The sequence below is a fragment of the Monodelphis domestica genome, chromosome 5, assembly GCF_027887165.1.
Source record: "Monodelphis domestica isolate mMonDom1 chromosome 5, mMonDom1.pri, whole genome shotgun sequence".
In the NCBI taxonomy this organism is placed as follows: domain Eukaryota; kingdom Metazoa; phylum Chordata; class Mammalia; order Didelphimorphia; family Didelphidae; genus Monodelphis; species Monodelphis domestica.
Window position 1 is genome coordinate 172,549,280 of NC_077231.1, and position 22,992 is coordinate 172,572,271.

A 22,992-nucleotide genomic window follows, 5' to 3' on the forward strand; every position below is an offset into this window, starting at 1 on the left:
ATTTAACCCCCTATTGCTCACACCTGCTTTGGAGTCAATGCATAGTATTTATTCTAAGGTGGAAGGTAAGAGTTTTTTTTTTTTTAAGCTAAAACCTCAACCATTAGGTTTCTTAGTGATTGGGATCAAAGTATGTGATGTTTTATTTCTACTATAGCACAACAAAGTCTGGGCTGTTATCTTTCCTAGGAGAATCAATGAGACTAAATAACGCAGTCCACATTCCAGGGTGTTAAGGAGAATGAAATGTTCTTTAAGGAAAGGGGCTTCACTGGGGGGAAGGGGTGCGAGGAAGGGGTTTTGAAATAGAGGATGGGAAATTTAATTCTTTTCAGGATCTCAGAGGCCAGTTAGTGTTATGAGCAGAGGATTGTTTCACAGAGGGGAAAGGGAAGGAAGGCACATCTGTACTATTAGACATTAAATATAGATTTGAGTCTCTTCCTGAAAAGAAGAGAGGGAGTGCTGTGCTCTGAGGAGGAAGAAGCTGCTTGCCCTCCCCACAAATGACCAATTAGAGCTCCAGACTCAGGAAAAAGATTACACAGTAAGGACTAGAGGAAGCAGAGAAGAGAAGGAGGAGTTGGTGGTTCCCTTCTCAGACAAACAAACAAATAAACCCAAAACTCAGATAGGGTCTGTTTTCATCCCAGAACATTATCTAAAACAAAAGGAAAGTTCCCAATACTTACTGAAAAGGATAACTACTACCCCTTCTGGTAATCAATGCAAGCCTAAATGACTGTCAGAGGACCCTAAAAAACACTGCCAATGATCTGAAATCTTATGCAATATATGAAAAATCACAGGGTCACAGATCTTATTTTTTCTCAGTGATATCCACTGAAGGCAATAGATACAAGGAAGAAAAATTAACCTGCAAACTGTACAAGCTGGCTTAGCACATGGTATCTGAGAAGGAGATGATTTGGGTTTCTGGGCCGCAGCTTAAAATATAGGAATGGATCATTAGAGAAGGTTGGCAAACATCTAGAACCAGAGGTGGTGATTGAAAAAAGCCAGTACCACATCATTAAGAATCAGTCATGCTCCATTAAGCTAATTTCCTTTTATTTTGGACAGCATTACTAAACTACTGTAGTCGATGAAAGACGTTCTGTGGATATAGCTAGAAATTAGCAAAGCTTTTGCTAGAGTACCTCATATGATGCTCCTGGAGATAAGGAGAGAGATGGATTAAATATTGATACAATTAGTTGGATTCAGAACTGGTTGGACGGCCCCATTCAGAATAATCTGTTAATGGCTCTATGTCAACATGGCAGGAGGTCTCCAGTGCAGTATTCCAGACATCTGCGCTTGGCCCTGTATGATTTGATGTTTTTTATGACTTGGATAAAGGCAGAGGTGGCATGATCATTAGATTTGTGTAGATGCCACAAAGCTGAGCGCAGTAACTCACAAACTGGATGACAGGGTCAAGAGCCTTGATCAGGCTGGGAATATTGGGCTGAATCTAATGAGATGAAATTCAGCAGGGATAAACATGAAAATTTTATACTTGGGTACAAAAATTACCTTGATTAACCCAGAAAGGGGGAGGCACATTTAAGGTGCAGTTATAAAAAGATCCTGAGGTTTTAGTGGAGTACAGGATCAAAATGTGTCAGCAGTCCATTGGGGCAGTCAGAAAGCCTAAAGTGACCTTAGGCTGCATCAAAAAAGACAGAAGCCTCCAGGAAGATGGAGGTGATAGTTTCAGAGGCCTCTGCCCTTGCTAGACTTCATCTGGAATATTATGTTTAGTTGTGGATGCCATAGTTTAAGAAGGATATTTATAAGCTGGAGAAATGTGCACAGGAGGGCCACCAGAATGGTGAGGGGCTCTAAGTCCTTGTCAAATGAGAACTGGTTGAAGCAACTGGACACATTTAGCTAAAAAGAAAAAGAAAAAAAGAAAGAATCAGGAGGGGCATGAAGTATATCTTTAAGTATTAGAGGGATTGTAAAGTGGAAAAGGATTTAGAATTGTTCTAATTATCCCACAAGGGCAGGGCCAGGGGCCATGGAGAAAAGTTGCAAAGAAGCCAATTTTTAACTTTGCAATTAGGAAAAGCTTTCAAACATTTAAAAACTCTCAAAACTATGATTCAGGATAGTAGATTTTCATCCTTTTTGGAGTTCAGGCAGAAGCTGGGTGACTCTGTGTCTGGAATATAATAATTGGAATTCATTTCATGTGTGCATCACATTAGATGGTGGCTGAGGCCTCTTCCAACTCTCATATTCTGTAATTCCATGAGTTCAAATTCAATGTATTTTCCATTGTACTATCTAGCAAAGTAAAACAGCTAAATTAAACTAAATCTAGTTTATTCATGTGTTAGATAAAGAATTGTTTAAAGTTGGCAATAGTTTAATTTAAAAGTGGTTCCACATTTACTATTTGCAAAGAAATATAATACAGAATGTTAGCACTCAAAATGAACTTAGAGATCACATATATATATATATATATGTATATATATATGAGACCCAGAGAAAGTACTTGCCTAAGGTCATTTGTCAGAGAATTTTAACCTTTTGAGTGTCATGGACCCCTTCAGCAATCTGGTGAAACCTATGCATTCTTTCTCAGAAAACTGAATAAAAAAGAATACATAGAGGGGGTAGCTGGGTAGCTCAGTGGATTGAGAGCCAGGCCTAGAGACAGGAGATCCTGGGTTCAAATTTGACTTCAGACACTTCCTAGCTGGACAAGTCACTTAACCCCAATTTGCTTATCCCTTATCTGCCTTGGAACCAATACTAAGTATTGATTTGAAGAGAGTAAGTGTTTAGAAAAAAATTAAGTAAATTAGAATGGATCAACAGAAGGAAAAATAAGACATCAAAGAAAAAAATTCTCACTGCCAAAGAAAATTAAAGCTCCAAAACATTTCTATATTATATAAATATATATTTTTTATATATTATATGCTATATAAATAACTTTTAGGGGGATAAATGATAACTTTTTGGAAATTTGTTCATGGAATTCAGTTCCCTCTCCCATCATCAGTTAAAATAACTTTTTAATCATTTATTTGAATGTGGATTTACACCAAGTACCCCATACATCAAGGTAATAGGTACGGTCGCTGCCCTAGGAACACTTCCGTCTAAGATAGCTAATATGGATGCGTGGACAACGGTACAAATACAATTAACTTCCAGCTGTATTTGTTGTAGATATTGTCCCTTGTTCCAGCTGATATTCCAGTTCATTAAAAGCTCTTGGCGATGCTGGCTCCTCCTCGAGACTTGTGCCATCTTGGAAAGCCAGCTGCAAAGCACCCTCACAATACAGCTCTTAGTCCCGGGTGCACGGAGGCATCATTCAGACTTCTACTTGTTTGAGCAGAAATCCAAGTCGTTACTTTCCTTAATAGGAGCAATTATTGTGCTGAAAAATGGAAAGGAAGCTTTGGCGCTAACCATGCGCATGCACGGTCGTGGGATGAGGAGGGAGGGAGGACGATTCTACCCAAAAGACAGTTGCCACTTGGACAAATGACCAATTTTATACGTGTCCGTGGTCCCCTGATAGAAACCATCTAAACATCTCTCCACACAATCCTTCAAGAGGCAACCAGAGGGAGATGCTCCAAAACTACTGATTTACCTAAAACACGAACATGGCCCAAAATTTTCCTTTGTGGAAATGACTCTGCATGTGGGGGAGGGGGAGGGAGAGAAGAACTTGTGATCTCATGGGATGGAGGAAGATGAGGAAGGATTCTGTCATTCAGGGGCAGCTAGGATGGCTAAGTTGTCCTGGAGGCTGCCTGCTGCCTCTCACCTTCTGCTTAAGGGTGTGTAAAAATATTTGTTGAATTGAATGGAGTGTAAATTGGGGGGCTGATGATATTTATCAAGAGTCCACGGCCTCATCCCTTTTGATTGAATTACGCTGAATAAGGATTTTTTTTATTGCATTCTTTTTGGTTTGTGAAATATGTATATCTGCAGGTTGACAATAACTGCCAGATTTTATAAAGTGGCTCATCTTCAAGATAGAAAATAGTTTTATAAATGCAAAGTAATGATGCTGATATGGAAGCTTTATGTATTTGCACCCTCTACTCCTTTAGGTTGGAGTCATTTGAGTGTGTACCGATGGTAGGTTAGATGGATTTAATCTATTTCGCTGCTTTCACGGTTTATTGGGTCTTCGGGTTTCTCGTTGGTCATAGCTGACACAACAAATTACTGTGTGTCCTCTTGAAAAATCAGTAAAGGTTGATGCTCTGAAATAAAGCACAATTAGCTTTTTCTAAGGATTTTTAAGTGACATTGACTATAACTGAAAAATTGTATTTGCTTCCTTGATGTCCTTTCTCTATTTTGTCAATATAATTTGACTTTGTTATCCTACTAATGGATGAAAGTTAAAAATATAGATTTACAACTTAAAAGAATTCCTAACTTTCATGTTAGTTATCAAGGATACTTGTAGTATAAACTATGCCACTTAAATTCACAAATATTATCAGGATTGTTTCTGAGGTACACGAATACATGTCAAGCTTTTTTAAATAAATTACTAAAGCAAATAAGATGGCAGATAATAAATCTTTCCAAGAATAGCATAGATTTGTTTTAACATTGACTTTTTTATTTGGGGTTTGAAATTCTCTCTTTCCTTCCAACCTCTCTTCCACCAAATGACCTGATATCCACAATATACATAAAGTCACAGACTCACGGCAATTTTTCTATTGCTTTCATGTTCACTATCAATGATTTTCATTCTTATTCTTGTGAATAGAATTGGGAAACTATGGAGGAATTATGTTTTTATCCTTATTTTTCAAGGGCTAAGTAAAATATAGACAAAATAATAGCTATTATTTACATAACGCTTTGAGGTTTACAAAGCACATTATATATACTAAATCATCTGATCTTTACAACAACTCTGTGAGGTAGGTGCTATTATTATCCCCATTTTTCAGATAATAAAACTGAGCTTGAGAGAGTTAAGTGACTTACCTAGGGTCACACAGCTAATACGTATTTGAAGCAGGATCTGAACTGAGTTTTTCCTGACTCCAAGTCCAATACTCTATCTCTTGTGCCCCCTCACTGCCACCATAGAAAGAGATTACTTTTCTAAGATTAAATGCCATGAAACTCAGTCCTGAATCCGATTCAGTCAACTTAACTAGACTTAAAAAAAATCTTTCATGGTTTAATTTCTGCTTGGCAAGAACACTATTAATGGCAAGGGAAATTTCCTCTAAGCCTCTCTTAAGTTTGTCACAGCTGCCTATGACATAATTAGTATTTAACCAATTAACCAGCTGAGGAAAGGACAAGTTGGTCTTTCCAGGCATACTGATAGAAGTTAGCTGCTACCCTGGTGTTTTTTCCTGTATGAAGGACAATCATGGCATGCATTGAGAAGCTACCTTAAAAGGAGAGAGAAATGATTTTTAAAAACTTCATCATTCAACTTTTAAGATCAACTTTACATGTCAGGTCTTTGGACGTTCATTCTGTGTACAATATTGCTGATTCACATCCTTGAAATCATTTCAGAAAATGCACAATTCAATATCCTCAAATGGACTTCAAGAAAAGAAAAATGGCAATGGGCAGAGCCTCATACAATGAAGAACATATGAAAGATTTCTAGCAAACATGAATTGTGCGCTACCTTAAAAGGTTGAAATTATAGAGTTTTTTACTTGATGAAAAAACACCAGTGGCACACTCTCTGGCTACAGAGACACTACTGACTGACAGAATACTTTTTTGAAATGGATAATTTAATTTGCTGTCCAAATTTAGAACCAGGAAGCAAGTTACAAGGCTTGAGAACTTAGCTTATTAAGTTTTTTTTTTTTCATTTCCTGCAGTCTGGGTCTGCTTCTTCATTCCAGTAATAGATACACATAAATGGTTGATGACAAAACTCTTCAGTTTTAATTTTTAAAGATTACACTGTCTTGTTTTAACACAATCATGTGACTCATCCACAAATTGTCCATGAAATAGGTTTGGTTTTTTTGAGACTTTTGCTATACACAAAACCCTTTAAAATAAAAGAAAAATCAAAGTCAACATTCTATTAATGATGATTACAACATGATAAAGGGAGAGCAAGGATCTAGCCTTCTTCCTTTATCAAATAAAATTCTTATTAAGTGTTTACTATGTGCAGAGGATACAAAGACAAAGTGAAATAAGCCCTGCCCTCAAGAGAACATACATTCGAAGGCAGAAATACAACTATTGAGGGGAGACAACCCCGATAACTAAAGCGATTAGGCAAGGCTTCCTAGAAGACTTGGCATTTAAGTAACCGTTGAAGAAAGCTAAGGATTCCAAGAGGCAGAGATGGCTAGCTAATGGGTAAGTAGGTAGAAAAGGGGGGATGGAGGGAGATTACGGAATGCTGAGCTTCAGGGAAAAAACAAGGAGGCCAGTTTGGCTGGAAGACAAAAAAAAAGAAATACTATGAAATAAGCTTTGAAAAAGAGGATAGAATCAGAGTGGGAAAGGCTTTCAATATCAAACTTTCTTTTACTCATAACCATCTTTTATTGACTGATTGATTTGTTCATTTATTTAACCTCTTAACTTGCATCCTAGACTATCCATGCTAAGGCAGAAGAGCAGTAAGGGCTAGGCAATTGGGGTTAAGTGACTTGTCCAGGGTCACATAGCTAGGGAGTGTCTGAGTCCAGATTTGAACCCAGGTCCTGCCAACTCTAAGTCTGGCACTCTAGACTCTGCTGCCTCTCCCCACCATATTTTGCTAGCTACTTTGTCAAGCTGAAAGAAAAGATAATGTCCTGAGGGACTTAATCCTATAGGCTCTGGAATTCCTACTCTGGAGCCCTATTGTCCTAATTGTCAAGTGCCTCATCTAGCTTCCAATATTAGGCAAAGTCCAAATATTGCTTCACTTTCCTTCCTAGACATCTCAGCTGCTGTATGACTGCTTGTCCTCTTCCTCAACTCTCTGTTTTTGAGTTAAGGAACACTGTTATTGCTGTTAGAAGCTCCTCTCTAGAGCCTTGAAATTTTCCAAACCAAAAATACACTGACACACACACACATCAACTCTTCCCTACCTATACCTCTCCCTATAATAAAGTTAACTCTTTGAGGGCAGGAACTATCTTCATTGTTGTCTTTAAATTACCAGAATTTAGCATTTTCTGGCACAGAGAAAGTGCTTAAATACTTTTTCATTCATTCTCTCTAGGATTTTTAATTTTATATTAAAAGGAATTTTAATTTTATAATAAAAGCATCAGGGAACCAATAGAGCAGAGGTTCTCAACTTGTGGGTTTTGACCCCGGCAGGGGTCAAATGACCAAAACACAGGGGTCGCCTAAAGCCATCGGAAAATACATATGTATTTAATATGTAAAATATTATTTATTTAATATATTTAATATTTAAAATTAAATATTTAAAATATTTAATATGTAAAATATATAAAAATAAAATACATATGTATATAAATATGTATTTTCCGATGGCTTTAGCTGCTGAGAAATCGCGCTACTTTACAGCAAGATCTCAGAAAGAACGGGGATCCTGCTGCCCGCACATTGTACTAATATTAGTTACCTATCAACAGCTCTCCCCCTATGAGGGGCAATGGATTTACCCTGTTGCCTGGAGACCGGACTCAAACAGAGACCCAGAGAGAGCACCCTGTCACTGGCTCCAGAGGGTTTAAGAATGAGTCCTGGAGTAGATAACTCCTGGAGCGGATAATGGAGCCGAGTAACCCCAGCAAAGTGAAGCCTCAGCTTGAGCTGGAGGGAGACAACAGGAAGAAGAAGGCAGCATCTGCAGACCCCCTTCCCAGGCAGGACTTACCTCCTGCCCCAGCGCTCAGGCTGCCTCCTGCTGGTTTAATATTTCTCAAGATATAATTAAATATTGTTTTTGTGATTAATCACTATGTTTAAATTATATTTGATTTGTAGCAATGAGAATACATAATGCATATCAGGTATTTACATTCTGAATCATAATTGTAGCAAAATTACAGTTTTGAAGTAGCCACCAAAATAATTTTTTGGTTTGGGGTCACCACAACATGAGGAACTATATTGCGGGGTCACAGCATTAGAAAGGTTGAGAACCACTGCATTAGAGATTGTTGACATGGTCAGATATGAGCTTTGAGGAGGTTATTGCAGCAGCTCAGTGGAGGAGAGCTGGGACAGTTAAATATCAGATTTAGAAAGACCAATTAGAAAATTATTGCAATGGGCTGGGTGATGAGTGGCAAGGGCCAAATTGGGCAGTTTTGATGTCATCACAGAGAAAGAAACAGATGCAAGAAATATTATGAATGTAGAAATAACAATTATTGACAACTGATTTGACATGAGGGAGAAAAGAGTCAAGAGTGATTTGTTGTTCAGTCATTCCAGTTATGTCCAACTCTTTGTGACTCCATTTGAGGTTTTCTTGGCAAAGATATTGGAGTGTTTTGCCATTTCCTCTCTGGCTCATTTTACAAATAAAGAAACTGAAGCAAACAGGGTTAAGGGATTTTGGTGTTCCACAACTAAGTGTCTGAGACAGAATTTGAACTTGGGTCTTCCTGACTCCAAGCCTGTTACTTCATCCCCTACCCCTCCTGGCTGTCAAAGATGACTGCTAATTTGCAAACTTGGGAACTAAAAGACTGGTGGTAGCCTTGACAAAAAATGAAAAAATTAAGAGGTGGCACAGGCTTAGGAGAAAAGATGAGTTTTGCTTTGGACATACTGGATTGAAAATTCGTATGGGAGATCCAAGTGGAAGTCTTCCATAAAAATCCAAGTGGATCCAAGGAAGATATAAGTGGAAGTCTTCCATAGAAATCCAAGTGGATTCAAGGGAGATCAAAGTGGAAGTCTTCCATAGAAATCTAAGTGGATCCAAGGAAGATCCAAGTCAAAGTCTTCAGCAAGCAACTGAAGATTTTTGAGATGGAGCTGGGGAGTAAGAATAGCCATTGACATGAGAATCAGCTGCATAGAGAATATCATTGAACTCAGATAGTTCATGAGATCAACAAGTAAGAAGGTTTAGGGAGACGAGAAAAGGGGTCCACAAGGGTACACTGGAAGAAAAATATGAAAGACCATCTAGCAAAAGACACTGAAGGGGGTCCAAGATGTAGAGAGAAAATAAGAAGAAAGTGATGTCATAACAGCCAAAGGAAAAGAGTCAATAATGCCAAAGGATGCAGAAAAGTCAGAAAGGATGAGGACTGAGAAAAGACCATCAGATTTAACACTTAAAATATCAATTTGAGAGAATAGTTGTCTAGAGGATTGACACCAGAAGGCAGATTGCAAGGCACTGGGAAGCAAATGAAAGTTGAGAAAGCAGAGGCAATGAGGATGCCTATTTTTCTTTTTACAGGTTTTATCAATGATCTTATTTATATATCACTTCTCAGTGACTGCTGGCCCCAAAAGAACTCTTAGTAACAAAGAATTACAATCAAGCAAAACAAACTAATACTTTTGCAGTATGTAGAAATGTTTGCCTTGTTTTGCTCCTACTGCCTATCCACCACATCTCCAAGAAGGGAGAGAGGCATGCTTTGCCATCATCCCTTTGAAGTCAAATTGGTCACCACACTGATCAGTGTTTTGACATTTTTCACCATTGTCTTCCTTTACATGTTTTTAGTTATTATATGGAATGTTCTTCCAGTTCTACTTACTTTGCTCTACATCAGCTAATGACTTCCCAAATTTTCCCCAGTTCTCCACCTCTGAAGATAGAATAATATTCTCTTACTACTAAAATTTGCCCAGCAACACCTCAATCAATAATCATATCTTTTTTTCAAATTATTTGCTACTTCAAAAACTACTTGTGGATATTTTTGTGAATATAATAGAGGGACCTTTCCCTCCGTGTTTTACTTCCTTTGGACATGTGCCTAGTAGGGGTATTGCTGGGTAAGAGACTTTTTTCCAGGAGTAATTTAAATATCCTTTCCTTATTTATGTACCCTTTCTAAGCCTTGCTTCCTTTCCTTCCATGATGGTTACTGTTTTACTGAATTATTATATTACTATACTGTTGTATTTTAACACGCCAAGTTCCTTCAGTAACCTGTACTGTCCCTAACTCACATTACCCACCTGAGTCCCACCAACTAAATCATTCATGCTCTTTGATATCCTTTCTCTCCCCATCTGGTAAATGAAGTTAACCATGAATTCACTCATTCCCTGCTGTTTAACAGATCACCTTCTTAGTTCAAATAATCTCATCCAAACTGGATCTAGTCTGTCTTGCCCTATTTTCTATATCAGGATAGCTGTTTCTAGAAGCATATGGAGCCAAGGAGTTAATCAGCTGCCAAACATCACCTATTAAAATGCATGTTACATTGGTTAAAACATTCAAGCTGTGACTGTATTCTTTGTGACTATATATGTTCCATGAGATGAAACAAATCTTTAAACTCTAGTCAATTTATTTCATTTTTGCTTAATGGCTACTAAAAAATTACCCTAGATGTCCAAGTTTCATTTATTTTATCAATTTAGTTATTCTTTGATTAGTTTGTTCCTAAATTAAAAGCAGAAATATTAGCTTTAAAATATCGACTCCACATGCAAATTGATGTTTGCCATTCTTCCTTGTGCAGACATCAGCACCCCAAAGCAATCACTTCATAAAGTCATTAAATGGTCAGAAGCAGCAAAATATGGTCCTTTGAAATTACTCTTCCTTTTTACCAGTTCAGAGCTTCCACTTAGGCTTTACAGATTTTAGCTAGGGTTCCAAATTAGTCCTAATTGCCTTTTATTTGGGCTTAACCTTTCATAGCCTCCGCTTCCTGAGTCAAATGGTTGTTTCGCAAATTTCATTTTTGTACACCTGAAATATACACTATGTCTAGATTCTCCGAGTTGAATGGCGGTGGTCTGCATGCCTCCGTGAAACCTTGAAATGATTTTCATAATCATGCACATGAAAAAAATAAAACCAAAAGAAAGCTGAGATGTATTTTACAAACATTCATACAGGAAAAACACAGGATGTTCAATTCTGAGACAGATTTAGCTGATCTGCCACCTATCAAAATAATTTTTAGGAAAAATCAAAACTCTTGCAGAGAATCTTAGCAGAAAATCTGGGTGAGCACTTCTGTATTTATTCACAAGTGACTAGAGAGGACAGTGGTAAAATGGTCAAGAAGAATATTTGCAATGCAATTAAGCTAGGCAAATAAATCTGAATATATACCAGCTCCTACTATCTTTAATTCACACGATTCCACATCTTAATGTGTCATAAGGTGCCAAAATTTACTATCGATGATTTTTGGAAATCTTGTCCAGTTACTAGATGTGTATCAATCATCTAAGTTGGGCACTCAACGCACTTTGGATATGGCATCCAGCTCCATCTACGTTGTTCCAACACCATCTGTCACTTAAGCCTCCGCAGATACAAAAATTTCAATTCAAATGAATCAACTCGGCACTCAAACTAAGCTATAATTCAAATTTCGACATGAGGCTTGAATTCCTTTTCAGTGTTCTTCAACTTTGACCCAGCACTACCCCCTCCTTCGCTGAAAAGGGCGAAGACAACAGCCCAGCAAGTGGGACAGGCAAAACAGAGCTCCTTTGTTGAAGACTTTCCTTTCAGTTTTCTATTGAGGTAAATAACTGAAAAGCCTATCCAGACTTCAGAAGAAAGCAATATAACTAGCAAGCTACTCTCTCGTTCTCCAAAGAATTAGAAACACAAGGATGTAACTTTGCTACAAGTCCCATTTTTGCCTTAAGGCAGAAGCACTGAAAAATTGGGGTATTTTTCACCTTCAAAAATTTTTGTATTATTATAAATTATAATAAAGTTATTATGTGTTTTAAATGTGTAAATTGATGGAAAGAATCCAGGAAGAGTCTACAAAGTGCATTGTTTGTCTTAAAGATGAAAATGTGCTAAATATTTACAACATACTGAATCCATATACTGAATTTTTTGAATGCTCTCAGCCCACTTGGGAAAGATTAATCAAATTCATTGTATGTTATACAGTGGAGGACCTCCTACAGGATTCCCTCTAATCACATTGGGCATATATTTTTTCAGGTTGTATTGCATTATTTGCAACACAACATTCATAGAATTTTACATCCAAAATGATCATTTACCATCCCCTCTTCAATGCTAAATCTGTACTTTGCATTAAGCAATAAGATAACAATGGTCATTCATTCTAGTTTACTATTTTTTGCCTTTAACTTCTGATGTATTTCAGATAGGGTATAATGGAATTCACTTTGCTAGATTTTTAAAATCCCAAATCACCTTGTTTTCTGATTTGAAATTCCAATCCTGAAGACCAGTAAAATAGGTCAATTAGGTTGACACCACATCTCTTTTATTAATTCATCTAAGCAATTATAATTGGGTAGCAGGGGTTATGCTGTCATCTTTGAAGATTCAATTGTAAGAAAAAGTGCCCCCAATACAATAGTATTGTATTTCACAACCCTAAACATCCAGCATCATGATATTTCAGTGTTTTCAAAAATGAAACCATTTTCTTCTTTTTTCTCTGATTATATTAAGGTTTGGGTTTTTTGAGCAATGAGAATCGCTCTTCCCTACACCTCCAATTTAGCATTTTTCCTCATAATAATTATTTTGTATGTATACATATACCACATACACTGAATGTATTTATGGGAAAATATTCCTTTTAAATAACAAATTTCTGCTCTGGGGTAAACTAGTATATAGGCCATTCTTCCCACGATAATTATGCTATTAATTTATAATTAATAATGAGATAGAGAAGGAGGGAGTAGATAAAATATAATAATAATAATAGGGATAGAAGATTGGATCTATGATTTGATTGTTTGGGGGATCTTCTCCTGAACAGGCCTTTCACCTTCCATTCAATTTAACAGTCTCAGAGGTTTTCTCTAGAGAATTGAGAGGGTAAGAGACTAGTTCATGACCACACAGCTAGTATGTGTCAGAGGCAAAACTTGAATTCAGGTTTTCTTGTCTTAGAAGCCAGTTCTCTATCCACTATGCCATCCTGCTACTAATGGTATCAGTTATCAATAGGATTAATACCATAATGCAATGGTATCAAATTCAGATAGAAATGGGGCCATTGAATCATATATAAGGATCCCTGGGCATACACACTAACACAGAAAATCACATTTTTTTCTTATCAATTACTTGTAATGACCAGTTTCCACATAAGTTTTCTTAAGTTGAAAAAAACCACATATTAGCATTAACTATATTCCATCATATTTTATTTATTTTGTTAAATATTTCCCAATTGCTTTTTGTTCTGGTTAGGGCAATATGATGTTTTACACCTCTGCTATAGTATACTACATTACACAACTTAAAATGTTATAATACTTATTAGATCAATATGTGATTAAAAACAGCATTGTGTTTATAATATGATAGCTTTCAAAATTAAGCAAATGGAATGGTGTAATTGACAGAACATTGTAAACCTGAGTTTAAATTTCATCTGTACCACTTGCTACTTTGTATGATTTTGAAAATCTCTCTCTCTCTCTCTCTCTCTCTCTCTCTCTCTCTCTCTCTCTCTCTCTCTCTCTCTCTCTCTCTCTTTCTTCACCTTAAAATAGAGATGGTATACCAGAGAACCTCTAATGTCTCTTCCATTCCTGAGTAGATAATACATGATATTTTAATTTGACATTTTAGGGAGATCATGTATGTATTAGTGATTAATGTCCATTCTTCCATTTCCTACCCCTTTAACGTTTTTTAAAAAACCTTTATCTTCTGTCCTACATCTCTAAAGACAGAAGAAAGGCAAGGGCTAGGCAAACAGGGTTTAAGTTACATGCCTAAGATCATACAGCAAGGGAGTATGAGAGGCCAGATTTGAATCCAGCGACTCCTGAGTCCAGGACAGGCACTGGGCACAGTATTCACTGTGCTACCTAGTGGCCTTGGCCTTGCCCATTTAACTCAAAAACAGTCTCTACTAGGTAAAAAAAAAAAGGTTCACAAAACATAAACCATATTTGCTCCCACGTTTTCTTTTTTCCACTTTTAAGGGAAAAAACCCAACAACAACAAGAAAAGTTTCTCTCGATGTATCTTTTCCACTTTTTTGGTGTGCTTTGAAATCAGAATGGCTCTGGCCAGTAGTGACTTCTCTTAATAGAGAGAACTTTACTCTGGCCATTGTCACCTGAGTGCCTTAGGGTCAAAGAGGGATGCATGATAGGACTGGAGTTCCATGGGTTGGAAGCCCACCGCTGGAATCGTGAGAGTGTGTTTTGGTTAGGGAGGAGGACAAGCTGGAGTGACCAGGTACAAGATTAGAATTCTACTCTTGCAAAGTTGGCTGCAGGGACATCTAGCAGGACAGGTTCTACCAAAGCAACAGTCCCACCTGGGAGAGCATTCATGGGCAGGCTCAGGTTTGCCAAAGCAACCAAAATAGAAATGACAGCACAATGACCCTTGGAAAGAGTGAAAAACCCTTAAAGTCAGAGCTAGATACTGAGCTTTGCAGGCTGGGCTGCAGCCCTTGAGCTTCCCCTCTCTTGAGCTATGAACTATGATGAGAGTGTCTGGAATGAATGGACCAATGTTGCTAGCATTGGTCATTCTTTGGCATCAATGAAAGGGTGAGTGTGGCCCATACTATATTAAAATTATATTATATTAAATATATGATCTTAAATTATCTATAATTATATAACATAATTATATGAATTATCTATAATTATATTAAAATGTAATTGGGAAATATTTAACAAAATAAGTTAAAAAAATAAAACATAGGCAATATTACATATTAATGCTAAGGCAATATGCAACCAAAAAGGATCCTTATATATGGTTTAATGTTTCCTATTTCTATTTTAATTGAATATTACTTTAATAAAGTTTTAGGCCTCTTCTCAAATGTTTTCTATGTAGTTTTCCCTATTTTATCAAGCTGTGTCTACATCCTGATTTTTTGTTTCCTTTAAATTATGATCAATCATAAGTGATCTGTGACTCCCTTGTGCTAATTAATTGGGTTGAAGATGCTACATGAAGGAAGGTACCAGTGATTAGCTTGGTACATACAGAACAAGAGCAGATCAGAGGTTCAAACCTTTGTCCAGAATATTAAGGGCTTTCTACCTAGCCGAGGGCTGAATGAATTGTGAGGGGAATTTTATGGTTTTGATTTAATAGACACTTTTATGAGCATCTAAATAGTTCGGATGGACAAATCACATGACTAGTGACCATACCATCCCTTAGCTAATGGGGTTTGGGGGGAACCAGATTCAGGTGGCTTAAAGTGGTAGCATCAAACTGGAATAGAAATGAGAGCCACTAAACTGTATGGAAGGATCCCTGTGAGCTGTACTTTGACTTAGAAAATCACACATTAACATTATCCATGTCTTATTGTATTTTTATTTATTTTACAAATATTTTCTAATTATATTTTAATTGGGTTTAAGTTGTGGAAGTGTGGGTCACTTGTGGCCCAAGGACTGTGTGTTTAACATTTCTGGCATAAAGCACAGGTATTTCATGGAGGCTCCTGCCTCCAAAATGAAAGAGTAGAGGTAGGGATCAAGGGAAGGTAATGTTTCCTGGGTCTCTGTCTGGAAAGAATCTGCAGCTAGATGGTAGAGTGCACAGGAATAGCTAAAGTCAAATCTGACCTCTAGACAATTAAGGCTGTGTGGTCTTGGGAAAGTCACTTAAAACAATCTGTCTGCCTCAGTTTCCTCAATCATAAAATGAATTAAAATAGCCCCTACCTCACATGGTTGTTGTGGGGTTCAAATTTAGTACAATGCCTGGCACATAATAGGTATTTAATAAATGCTTGTATCCTTCTACTCGTTTATAAGATTGGAGAGAGACAGAATGTAAGTGCCTTTTTTTCTTTTTTTGCTTTCCACCCTGACCCACCAAACCTTCCCAGATAGTGACACTGACTATTTTACAGACCTTAAAGGGTTAAATTAAAGAAGCAGCTTGCTATGTGCCACTGTCTCCTTAATTCTAATTCTCTGAGCTTTTCCATGAGTTTACGGTAAAAAGCTCTTAAGACATCCACTGTTCTAGGAATAAGCATAAATTGTAACCTAGGGCTCAGACAGTAGCTTAATCCCTTTTCCCCAATGATGCTTAAAATTAAGCTCCAATCCTGAAACTTGAAAGGAAAGGAAATCTTAAATATAAAGAATGATTTCTAGTTGCTTGTAAATCAACCGCTTTTCCTCAACCACACAAGCAATTGAAGCTTTACTGACTAGCTTTTTGCTCCAAGAAGCCTTGCCAAATTAAAGAGGAAATGCTAGAGGAATCTCTATTGCAATTTACTTTGCTATTGATTTCTACATGCAATGCTATTCCTTAGTAAATGAGAGTAAGAATTGTATATTTACCCAAAACAATAGAGAAATATGACCCCACTGTTGGCATACCCTCTCATTCCTTTTTTGAGTGGAAATATCAGAAGTCAGGGAGGACAGTGACAAATTAGGTAGGTAAGTAAAATTATAAATTAATTTGTTGATGATTTTTCATGGACTTGCTGAAGTATCCTTTAACATTCTAAATTCCTCTATTATATATATAAGAAATTAACTTTCCAAAGTGAGATTTCCATTCATTTCTTCTGAAACATGGTATAAAGTAATATATATCACTATGAAAATATTAAAGCAGATTTTTTACTTGATAAAAAACTGACATACCTGTATACCTGTAGTGTTGCTTGGCTAATCACATTTTATTTATGTATAACAAAATTAAATTATTCAAAAATCTTTGCACATGAAAGCCTTCCAATAGTCACAGGCAAATAGCTGAGTTCCAATAAAGATATGAAGGTACAATCCAAACTGAAATCATTGGTGTTTCTTCAAAATTCTATTTGCAATTCTTCTGAAACATGCTGACTTGTTTTTTTTAAAATCATTAATATCTTGAAATGAAATTTATTTTAAAATTAAATTTCAATTTTAAAAAATGTAATACATAATGGTGATATTCTTCAGTCATAAGAATGACATAGTGAAAAGATTACTGGACCAGGTCTCTAGTCCCAAGCTGAGCATCTTAACTAGCTGTGAGACCTTGGGAGAGTCTTTTAATTTCACTTATGGCCTCAGTTTTCTTCTCAATAATATAAGCAAGTTGAATTAGATATCTAATCTCTTTCCATACTCTTCATCCTTAACATTCTGTAATTCTGTGAAACACTAAATGGCTTTTCTATAATGGAAAATACATTTTATGAATTTACATTTTGAAGAAAACTGTGTCCCACTCCAAAGCAAGAACAAAAAATAAAGAAGACAAGGATGAAGATGTTGCCCTCAAGCTATTCCAAATTTCCATTTGGAAATGTTTTCAGCAAAGATATATATCATACATTTTAACTCTCCTGCATCTACTTGTATATATTAAGGAACTCAGTGAATACTTATTAGTCACTCGCAAATACTTGATGGGTAAAGGGATTTCCTAATAGTCTAAGCTCATGTATAGTTTAATTTAGAATACTAATTGAACTCAGTTTCAAGCTTCAAAAATAACTTTATTACAAGGAAAGCCAATTCTTAAATAAAACCTATTGGGAAAGGAAGAATACAATGGCTTCACTAAATGAAAATTTTCTCTAAAATAGTTCTTAAATGTGCAGGTGGAAAATTTGCCACACCTGAGCTACATTCCCAGCATCCTTTTAAGTTACATCCTCATTTTATGTAAGGATGCTTGGGAGATACATTTGGCTAAGACCCATGCTGCAGGCCTCCTTTTTTCCGGAGCTTGTGCTTTTGATAAAGTGCTGCAGGTGTGAGTCTCTGTCTCTCTTTGCTCTGCTCACTTGACTGAAATAACTTTTTTTCTTTCTTTTCCATTTTGATTATTATTTAAAAGTCCTATATAACTAAGACAAATATTTTGTCCTAAACAAAAAAAATCTGTCCCTCTTATTATTTCTTTTGGGAACACTAATAAAACTCAGATTCTAAAAAGGGAAAGGGTTTGACTTTTAACAACTGGATTATAGTATTAGAGCTGAAAAGGTTGAGAGGTCACCTTGTTCCACATTTACAATTTAAAGAGGAGAAAAGGATGTCCAGAAGTGAGTCTTGCTCAAGGTTATGCATGGTGTATACTGCAAAGGTAACATTCAAACCCAGGTCCTCTGATTCTGAATCTAGTAGTTCACTCTCCAATGCATCAAGTGACAATCTGCATTCATATACCTCAAAGAAAACGAAAATAGGGTATATGGTGTAGGGAAAAAAGTTTTACAATTCAACTAGGATGTGCTGAAAATAGCTCTAACATGGTCTGGAGAGCATTGCTAAATTTTCTCTAGGAGCTGAAATCAGTAATGGCTACAAATCAGGTCTTGATTTATTGTTTTGTTTATTGTCTAGACAAGAGATGTCAAACTTGCCATCCCCTCTGCACCCCTCAGGCTGCAAGCAGCCAGCCAACTCCCTAGTGAGGTCCAAATTGGATTTAAATGTAATTGGGAAATGTTTAACAAAATAAATAAAGAATTCACTGTTGCCATCATTCAGTTGTGTCTGAAATTTAGTGAGCCCATGGACCATAGCATGAGAGGCCCTCTATGCTCTCCTATCTCTCAGTCTAAATGTCTCTCCAAGTTTTTCTTTGCTATTTCCATGACACTATCTATCCATCTCATCCTCTGCCTTCCCCTTTTCCTTTTGCCTTCAATCTTTCTCAACATCAGGATTTTTTCCAATTAAAAATACAATACAAGATAGATGATGTTCTTTTGTGGTTTTCTAAGTCAATGTGCAGCCCACCCAGATCTTTTTCCAGTTGAGGTTGACACCATTGGACTCTAGACTAAGAAAGTGATGGAGAAATATTAGTGTAGGTTAAATCTAAGAGTATATTCTGCTTACTTTTTTTGAGAGACTGTTGACAAATATTTACCAACACACCCAGTTACAAACATTAATTCAGACACCTATTTCACCACCACTGCCCAATACAGTTGCTGATATTATAGTTAAACTTTCTTACAAATGTTTTCCTGTGCTTGGTCACCCCCAACAATTTCTTGTAGAAGCATGTGGGGTTTCCATAACGTTGGGAGGTCAAAATGAAATTCATCCATCTGCCTATCCATTTCAGTGGTTAGAGAGTTCTTTTTACTTAGCAATGCTCACACAGTGTTATATTAATGGAATTTTGTTCCTAGGAAATTGCACATAAAGCTTGAGAAGTCCAGGCGGCTTCATTGTGCAGACTAGGAGTCCCTCTCCACATTCCCCAGAAAAACCCAAGGTTGTGTGTGTCTTCTGGGGCAGAACTAATGTCTCTTTCCTTTGCAATGCTGCTTGTGTCTCCTGGGCTCTCTCCTACAAATGCTGGTTTAGGAGGATCCCAGCTCTCCGAACTCCCACAGCCTAAAACCATGGAAAAGGTTGTTTCCTGGTTCAGCAAAGACAGCTCCTTGCTCTGTGGCATGTGGTGCTTCTTCCAAAGAGGAGCTGGAGAAGATGGGAGGGGCTGAGTGGGAAAGAGAAGAACCCGCCCGCTTTCCAGTCTTCCTTCCCCGCCTGCTGCTGCGCATTGGCAACCACCCTGCGTGCCGTGGTGAGAAAATGCCTCCTGTGGGAGTCCAGGAGGAAGAGGGGGAGAAGGGTTTGAAGAGGGAGCCCGAGGAATCCAGCGGCTTTAAACAAAGGTCAAGCTACCCAAGTCCACTCGGCCTATACTGTATCAGGATTTCCTTGTCAACGGGTATGACTCTGGGGGAAATGGCGACTTCCCTTCTAACCCAAAGGGCAGCAAATCCGCTGCTCATCCCCATGAATGAGAAGAAGCCAGTCGCTGCAGTGCAGCCCAGGGGCTCTCAGTATTGAGTTGCAGCGCCCCCGGAGTGGATAGAGACCAGACGGGGAGCTGGACGCAGCGGGCTAGAAGCCGGACTCAGCGGGCGGCGGCAGCACCGGGGCGCTGCCCAGATGGTGCCCTGCGAAGGAAGGGCAAATGAAGCAAATCACAGACTAGCCCAGGCACAGGATCCCTGCCTGGGACAGTTAGTTATAAGACTGCAGCACGAAAGCTACAGGGACCAAAGAAACTCTAAGATTCGGCTACACCGGTCTTTGGCTGGTCATTAACTCTTAATGATAGGGTGGGAGTGGAGAGACGCTCGCCCACTACCACCGGAGGCACTGGCACCTGTAGTACTAAGCCTTCCCTCCCCCGAGTCCTCAACTCTCTTTTCCCACCCCCACCTCTCTAGTGTCCACCCACTTCGGGGAAAGCTAAGGTCAAGGTGGGAACCAAATCTTATACTTAGTCCTCTAAGGATCCGCACAGGTTGGAGAGGAAATAATCACACATTTGCGCTAACAATACACACAACCATGTATGAAGAGGAAGACGCATGCATATACACGCCCATGTACGCGCCACAACCAGCGTCCTGGGGACTCCCTTTCCCTGCTGTTATACCTCGCCCCTGGTGTCCATAAGCCCCGGTGCCAGCAAGATGCTTATGCCGCAGCAAAGAAACTCAACCTTTTTCTGCCCTAGGCACACACAGATGGCTCCACTAGGTGATTCCTGGAGTTAGAAAGGCACCACTGTTTTGCAAAACGGAAAGGAAGGCTGGATTAGGAAGTTCCCGGAGGGCTGGCTACAGAGGATGGGAGATGGGTATCCTATGCCAACCAGGCGCTGCATCACAGTCCGCGGATCGCCGTAGCGCCCCCTTTCTCACCGCCCCCGGCCCTCACTCCCAATCCCTTCCGTCTGCCAGTCGACCCCAGCTCAGCATGGATGGTTGCTATGGGGCCCTGGGATGGAGAAGGGAAGGGGGTGTCGACTTTCCTTGCCAGCTGCAGCCAGGAGCAGAGGCAGGCTTCTTCTAAGCAAGCAGGAAGGTTTGGTGAAACCCTAGGCGGGGAGGATGTCACTGTTATAGACCAATGGCTCCTCCACCTCCCTCCTGCCTCCCACCAGCCACCGAGCAGGGGAAAGTGACACCGACAGACAGACGGACAAGCAGGCAATCACACACACACACACACACACACACACACACACACACACACACACGAGTGCTACTCACAGGTCTCTCCTCTGCCTCCACCCACGTCTTCTGATTCCGGCTGAATTGCAGTTTAACTTGAGGTCTCCCTTTTTCTTCCTTGTTCTTTGCCTTTTTTCCCCCCTGCTCCTGGAAGCTGTTTCTGCCTCTCCCCTCCTCGAAGCCGGTGAGACTTCAGCACGCTCCCAGCTGCAACGCGCGTCTGGGACTGAGGTCTAGCCCGGGCACCCAACGCGCGCGCGCCCGTCTGTTTGCCCGCGACCCGACAGATGATTCCGCACAGCGCCGGCGCGCGCCCCCGCCCGCCCGGCTCCCCTCCCTTTTTTGCCTCTCTGACGTTCGCCCCCTCCCCTTCGCCTCCTTCCAATACCCCTCCCGCTGCTGCTGATGGTGTTCCTCTGATTTCTCTTGCTGTTTTTCAAGAGGGAAATGGGCTTCATTCACCTGAGTTCTGGGACCAACCCCAGAACCACTTTTAGCTTCCAGTGTGGAGGTGGCTGCAAGAGGGAAGGAGGCAACTGGAGAGATGGGGGCTGGGATTTGGCTAAAAACGTTGTGCAGGGAACGAGTGTTTTAAAATGTCACACTGCTGTCGACTTGTGATTCTGTGGGCTTGGCCTCTCTCTCTCTCTCTCTCTCTCTCTCTCTCTCTCTCTCTCTCTCTCTCTCTCTCTCTCTCTCTCTCTCTCTCTGTGTGTGTGTGTGTGTGTGTGTGTGTGTGTGTGTGTCTCTGTCTGTCTCTCTGTCTCTGTCTCTCTCTGTCTCTCTGTCTCTCTGTCTCTCTGTCTCTCTGTCTCTGTCTCTGTCTCTCTGTCTCTCTCTCTCTCTCTCTCTCTCTCTCTCTCTCTCTCTCTCTCTCTCTCTCTGTGTGTGTGTGTGTGTGTGTGTGTGTGTGTGTGTCTCTGTCTGTCTCTCTGTCTCTGTCTCTGTCTCTGTCTCTCTCTGTCTCTCTGTCTCTCTCTCTCTGTCTCTGTCTCTGTCTCTCTCTCTCTCTCTCTCTCTCTCTCTCTCTCTCTCTCTCTCTCTCTCTCTCTCAATTTCGTGTTAGGCTTATTCTTTGGAAACTGTATTTTTCGAAAGATAATTAAAGGCAGGACCACCCAGCCAGAAAATAAAAGCTGTCCAGTAGTCATGGTCAACCTTTAATTAATAAGCACCTATTTTCATGCCCGTTATTGGGACTTGCTATCTGCTTGTCCCAGAATGTCAACTCACCTCTCTGAGCCTCAGTTTCTTTAGTTGTAAAATGAGGGGAGGAGGAGGAGAATGCCCTCTAAAGTCTAAAAGCTTTTAGATCTAAAATCCTAAAAATCTCAATTTAGTACATGGGGGGGGGGGGGCAAGGATACTTTGTTCTCTGTTTTAAATGTACTTCCTTTCAAATGTAAAGTCTTAAAAACGTTTGGACAGCTATTTGTGATGTAAAACAGTATTTGCCTAAAGCTCTGGTCCATACCTAGGATCACTGGGAACTCTCAAGGAGGAAATAACCTGCCAATACAGAGCAACAGCTATTCTACAACTATTGCATTAGAGTTGCCCAGGTTATGGAGAGGTTAAATGAATTTCTCAAGGTTTTTTAGCCTATAGAGTCAGAAAAAACTTGAATTCTGATCTTCCTGACTTGGAAATTGCCTTTTATACTGCTGTATTTTATCTAACAGATATGCATTTGAAAACTTTACCTGCCTCACTGGTCCTCTCCCCTAAAGATGAAAGGAAGGGATATGGGATTGCGAAGATTCCCTTGCTGTTACATGTACTCTTATATCAGAGAAGTATATGGTATATTCTCCTAAATTATACTCCTCCAAGTATGGCTACTTCGGATAAAAAGCTAGCATTTGTATAACACTTTCAGGTTTCCAAAATGCTTTGTGCATATTATATT

General features: G+C 39.0%; 1 protein-coding gene across 15 annotated transcripts in view; it reads right to left on the reverse strand.

Moving 5' to 3' along the window:
- The window catches only part of NRCAM (neuronal cell adhesion molecule), a 322,830-nt gene extending 301,293 nt beyond the window's left edge, over positions 1-21,537 (reverse strand). For 13 of the 15 annotated variants that reach the window (XR_008912242.1, XM_056799540.1, XM_056799536.1 and 10 more), the window contains exon 1: positions 21,123-21,404. The gene's annotated coding sequence lies outside the window, so the exon portion shown is untranslated. Of the gene's footprint in view, positions 1-21,122 lie in introns of all 15 variants that reach the window. The other 2 variants (XM_001362955.5, XM_056799538.1) reach the window with 2 other exon arrangements.
- Positions 21,538-22,992: the final 1,455 nt, after the last annotated feature.